Below are 6210 nucleotides of genomic sequence, written 5' to 3'. Positions count from 1 at the left end.
TTTGACCCTGTACCTATGAATTGAGTATGCAACTGAGCACCTTTTGTTACAGCTCTAACATTAGCGCAAGCTGAAATAACGCTTGTAAAAGTTACTTTGTTTGGTATAAACCCTTCATTATGCATAATCTCATAAGGCTGTATGGCATCTCTCTCATCCCCATGCTGCATATGTGCAGTAATAATGGCATTCCAAAACCTAGACGTAAGAAAAAAACTCCCAGCTGAGACACCAACCGATCTGACCAGACCGATACGGAACCGACCCCTGGTGAATCTTTAGCGGCCAATATCTTGGCGATCGGAACTCCGATCATTGATCTGAAAAGCCCGACGTGCTACACAAAGTGAGCACTTCAGGCCTGTGCATTCATTTCAATTCTGTCACCTCAGTTGCAGTTGCCCAATCCGGTACGGATCTGTAATCAACTTGAACTTTAATCTGCCATAACTTCTTCACCGTAGCTCCAATCGACGAGCCGTAAAGTCAAGCCAGTAGAGCACTTCAAGAACTAGAGTTTTAGATCATAACCTCTCATATGTGCTCACTTCAAGCATTATCATTTTTGGCATCATTGAGGCATGTGTTGGCCGTTTTAACCTGCATCTGGCATACATTAATCATTAAGCTTGGCCTGTTATCAAGCCTTGACCACAACTCGCTTAATGTGTAGGCTTCAAAGAAGCGTAGCTTGCATTTTGTTGCTCTTTTTCTCATCATGACAGCGGAGCTTCACGACAACGTTGCTATATGCGCCGCTATGATAGTCGCTATAAGCGTCGCCTATAACGACGACTATAGAGACGCTTATAGCGACGCTGCAGAGCCTTATATAGCGACGTCCGAGAGGAAAATTTTTTGGTGGCAGGGCCTTGAATGCGCTACCACCCATCAACCATATTCAATGTTTCATTTGTCTATTTACCTTTGAAAAAAAGTGCAAAGGTAAATATAGACCCAAAATAGTCACCCACAAGACAATATAATTATTAACTCCATCATCCATAGTACGTATTGTTTGCAAACTAAAGATACAAAAATGACAAGCATGAATTGATGAAATTAAATCAATGACAATTGTACACATAGGCAAAATCACTTGATTGTTAATCTTTGCAAACGTAATAGTTACAAATCATTGTTATTATTTAAAAAATATACATGGTTTTCAAAAAGACGTATAAAAGTCATCTCATGATACATTATCTATGAAAAAAAGAAACTAATTCTATCTAGCTATGGCTAAACTGACGTCGTCTAATCAGACGTCTCATCGCGTCGAAGCGACGTATCTGTCGAATTCTGCAAAAAAAACAATAAGATAGCTTTTTGTAAGTAAAAACATATAGCAACGTTTATAAAACAATACAATAAACATAAAAGAATAAACCCTAATACTAACCATGCAGCCGCGAGAACTCACGATGCCTATAAGGGCGTTTAAGCCCTTCCTGCCTGCCTCCTCACACTTGTACGGTGTGGGATCACGTCCTGTAAAGGACCACTGTCAAAACATACAAAAAACCATTATGTTAGAATTTCAAATCCCATAAACAATAAACTATCAAATATAGATGCGAAAACACTTACAAAATCGGCCTCAAATGATGCCCATCCGTCTCTCCCCAAGTGGTGCAAGCTCCTTGCCTCTACTCGTGCTCCGGCTGCCTCCTTTTGTTGCTTCCACTTGTCGGGATTCTCACGTGCTTCTTTCTTCGCATGCTTCCAATCTTCTTTGGCCAGCCAATATGGTCTGCTCCACCCATGCTTGATGGCTTTTTGCACTTTGGAACGCTTATGCTTGCAGTATTCGCGAATTCGAACCTTCATCACATCTTCATTGAAGCGGTCATCCCGTGTTGGAACGAGAAACTCGTCATGAAGCATGTTGATGACTCTGTCTTTTAATTCATTCGGTACTTCACTCCAGGTGTTTAGTATGTAGTTTCCCGAGAGTAAAGACCGCGCATGCGCGAAATCACCTTCTTGCCTTCATCATCCAAGATGATGCCGCTGCTGATGTTGACGGAGTAAGGCAAGCCCTATCGCCGCTGACGCATGAACTTGGGTGTCTCGGTAGGGGTCTCTAGCGGCATGTCAACGGGGGTACAGATGTCAGGTGTCTCCACTAGAGTCTGAGCCCCGAAGCGAGGAGTGTCCACTGGAGTGACTCCTGGAGGAGTAGCTAGTGGTGTGTAGCTGCGGGAAACGGCAGTCAGCCGCGCAAAACCTGGTATCGATGGCGATGCCGTGGCTGGTGTCGGGACGAGCAAAGAAGGGGAGGGTAAAGAGCCTCGTCGAACACGAGGCGGTGCCGAAGCATCGGTGGCGGCACCCCCACAACAACCACCATCGCCACCACTAGAGCACCGACGCCTACACGAGTGTGAAGATCGTCTCGTGGACACGGAAGCTTTGGAGCGCGTTGAGGACTCCAAAACAGAGGGAGATGAGGATGGAGCAGGAATGCGCGATGGTGCGCTAGAGCGATGATGCTCCATGTACCACTGTCTCTTCTGGGGTGACAAAGAAGAAATAAACTCCTCATAATCCATACCTGCATTAAACACACGAACATTTAAACTTAATATTGAATGAATGGAGTAGAAAACATGGACAAGTAGATAGAGAGAGGGAGAGAGAGATAGAGAGAGAGAGAGAGAGAGAGAGGAGGTGCTCGTCGTCTCTGCTTATGAGAACATACCTAGAGCATACATACCTGGAGTGGATGCAAAGACCATTAAATACAATGATGCAATGACGCATATAAATACAATGATGCGAATACTTAGAGAGCCAGAGTTTTTACAAAACGAAGCAAAATTGTTCAAAACGGAGAATCGTACAAGAACTTGAAGGTGCTTGTAGCTTTGGAATGTTCAAAGGCTAGCAGCAACAAAAAGCGTTCTTCTTCTATTCAACTTGAGGGATGGAAGAGGCAAGTGCATAACTCTGAATTTACAAAACAGAGAAAAATTGTTCAAATACAATATTTATGGCTTTAAAAGATCTCTCTCTCATGCTCGCATAGCTCATCATAACTTCCTATATCTATATAGAGCTCTCCATTTAAACAGATGTCCTCTATTTCATTTTGTAGATCCTCTGCATGCACCCCATAGAGAGTAGCAGCTTGATGTTCATCTGACACCACCTCCACGGCTTCTGACTGAGCATCTTCTCCTATCTCCTCCATTGATGCCGCTGTGATTGGCACATGGTAGCCTTCATACGTCCGTGCACTACGAGGGGCTACCTCTATGACGTACCACCACTTTGATGCAGACTTTGTAGGATAAAATATCACCTGCCAGAGCCACATAACTTACATCAGAGCTTCCAAGCACATAAATTCTAAAATGGGATGTTAAGTATTTACATACTTACTTGTTCAAAATGCTCGGGTAGTATGAAAGTGTCTCTTAGGTCAGTCCATTTCTTAATTGAATCCACCTCAAGAAAACCAGACTCTCCTCTACGCACAGTAGCATTGCGATCCTCCATGATTATCTTGAACCATTGCACGTCAAACAAGTCGACAAAAAATCCTCTATAATTGATCCTCAAAATCTCTTGTAGCGTGCCGAAGTAAGTGAGTTCCACCACTACAGGATCTGCATCAAAGGATCGTCGTCCACTAGACTGTTCAAATTTTGCCATGATTCCACAATCTTGAGTAAAACATTTTTTGTCGATCTGTTCCACCCTAAAATGTCGACCTTTACACCATGCTGCTGTGTATGACTTATACTACAACCAACAAAGATTACGAGTGGCCATTCAAAACATCTAGAAAGTTACTAGTCGTACATTGCAAACTTACCTTGGTCGCGCAACCTCGAGAGTACTCCCACTCTTCCTCAGACACTTCTTCACCGCACTGTTGTGTGCTTTTCAATTGGTTGTGCAACCATCTTAAGCTCATGAATGTTGGTAGGCTCTCTAGACCCGTTGGATAGTGCATCGGTGGTTGTCTTTCCCGTTTCCACTCGATTTGTGCCCTTTGTAGCTCTTGCTTTGCATCCTCATAGTGTGAAATCCACTTCTGCATGACTGGATTGTGAAGCATCCAAAATCGGTTGATTTTAGCCTCTAGACCTTTCGTCATCTTCTTCTCAACACCGAGATTGCACATGACAATTCCAGATATGCGCTCATCATCTATGGTTCGCCATAGCGTGTCCCGAGCTTTATCAAATCCGTCTAGCCACTCTCCAATGTACACTAGGGACTCTGATACCAGCCAACCTTCTGCCATGCTACCCTTTGGACGTGCCTTCTGACGCACATATCCCTTGATAGTTTTCATGAAACGTTCTAAAAAGAACATCCATCTGGAATGTACTGTGCCAGCTATTTCCACCTAATCAACTATGTGAACAAGAAGATGCACCTGAATGGTTAGCATGATAGTAGGACACATTTTATGCCAGTCATGTGACTTCAAACCGGTAAGCTTTCCTTCTTTAGTAAAACACATTCGGAGCGAGTGCATTATGCTAGTGGGGGTCCGCAAAGATCAAATGGTCTCTTTTACTTTGCGTTCTTGGGCTCTTGTGAAAATCCATGGTGCTTTAGGGAGTTTTATCGATCCATCGGACGCTGTTTGCGGCCAATATTGCTCCATATGATCCGCATTTCTAAGGTCAACTCTGGCTCCCAAAGTATCTTTCTTGCCGGTCAGATGGTCCCATAGTAGATTACCCACATTCTTGAATATGTGCATTGGATCAAGCAAGTGATTGCTCATGAGTCAGGGCCAGTATGGTAACTCGTACCATAGAGATATTCTCTTCATCCCTGGAGGAAATCTGTCATCACACATCTCCTTCTTCTCTAACCATGCTTGTGCAGACATCCTCGGTGACTCTCTTCCCAAAAATCCATCGTGTAACACATGATTATCTGGAAGATACGCTTGATGACCTTCATAGATTTGCTTCTTCAATGAGGGTGCCATACGTGCATTCAATCTAGGTCCACATGTGACACATGCTCTGTATCCGCTTGTTTGAATCCCTGCATGTATACACATGATAATAGATCAGCTTGAGAAAACCAAGATTTACAGTGTCTGAGTGAGGAGTGTAAATAGATCACCTGAGTATTCTGCTTGTCCGGGATAGTCATGCATGGTCCACATTAGAATGCCTCTGATCAAAGCATTCCGTCGACCTGTGTGTCGGCTCATATCCACCACTTCTATGCCAATCCACAATTGTTGTAGCTCTTCCAATAGTGGACAAAGATACACATCCATATTCTTCACTTTATATCACCCCGGCACAATCAAGCTTAGCCATAGGTGCCCCTTCTTCGTAGTCAACCACGGGGGAATGTTGTAGTTGACAATGACAACTGGCCATACCTTGTAAGATTTTGATCTTTGACCAAATGGATTTATGCCATCCATAGCCAGGCCTAAGCGCAAATTTCCAGCTTCCCTGGTAAAATCCGACCATGTTCCATCTATATGTTTCCAGGCTGCACAATCTGTAGGAATCCATAGCACACCATCCGAAGATTTATTCTCCTCATGGCATGATTCTAGGGCGGCCATAGACTTACATTCGAAGAAATGCTTGTTGCGAGGAAGCAGAGGAAAATGTCGCAAAACCTTTTGCGGAATTTTTGTTCCATGGAGATCTACTCGATATCTTTCGGAATCACAGTTCGGACACTTCTCCATGTCTATGTATTCCTCTCTGAAAAGAATGCAGTCATTAGGACAAGCGTGGATCGAATTGTAATCCATCCCCAAGTTTCGCAAAATCTTTCTTGCTTCCTCTCGTGAATCTGGCATCACATTATCAGCTGATAGTATGTGCTCTTTGAGCAATCTACACAACATAAAAATACGGTACAATTGTGTAAAAATCTATCAGATCATTATACATTTAGAGTTTTATTAAACTAAACTAATTGTAAAAGATCACCTGAAAAGCGTTGTGACGCTAGTGTCACTCCATCCAAACTTTGTCTGCATGTTGAGAAGAACCAGGAGCGCTTTCAATCTAGACACACGTGCTCCATTATACAATGGCGTATCGGCTTCACTTTTCATATCATCATAGACAAGCCTTTCTGAATCCATATCATTTTATCAATCTCGGGCTCAAACATTGCCTCGTTGGGAATGTGGTCTGCATGATCATCCCCCGAGCTATCAGAGGCTACATCTTGTGGCCTCACATATGCTGCTTGACCAAA

The sequence above is a fragment of the Adiantum capillus-veneris genome, chromosome 9, assembly GCF_014529385.1.
Source record: "Adiantum capillus-veneris isolate H3 chromosome 9, ASM1452938v2, whole genome shotgun sequence".
NCBI lineage: Eukaryota > Viridiplantae > Streptophyta > Polypodiopsida > Polypodiales > Pteridaceae > Adiantum > Adiantum capillus-veneris.
The sequence above is the reverse complement of the archived record's forward strand: the minus strand, read 5'-3'. Positions refer to the sequence as shown.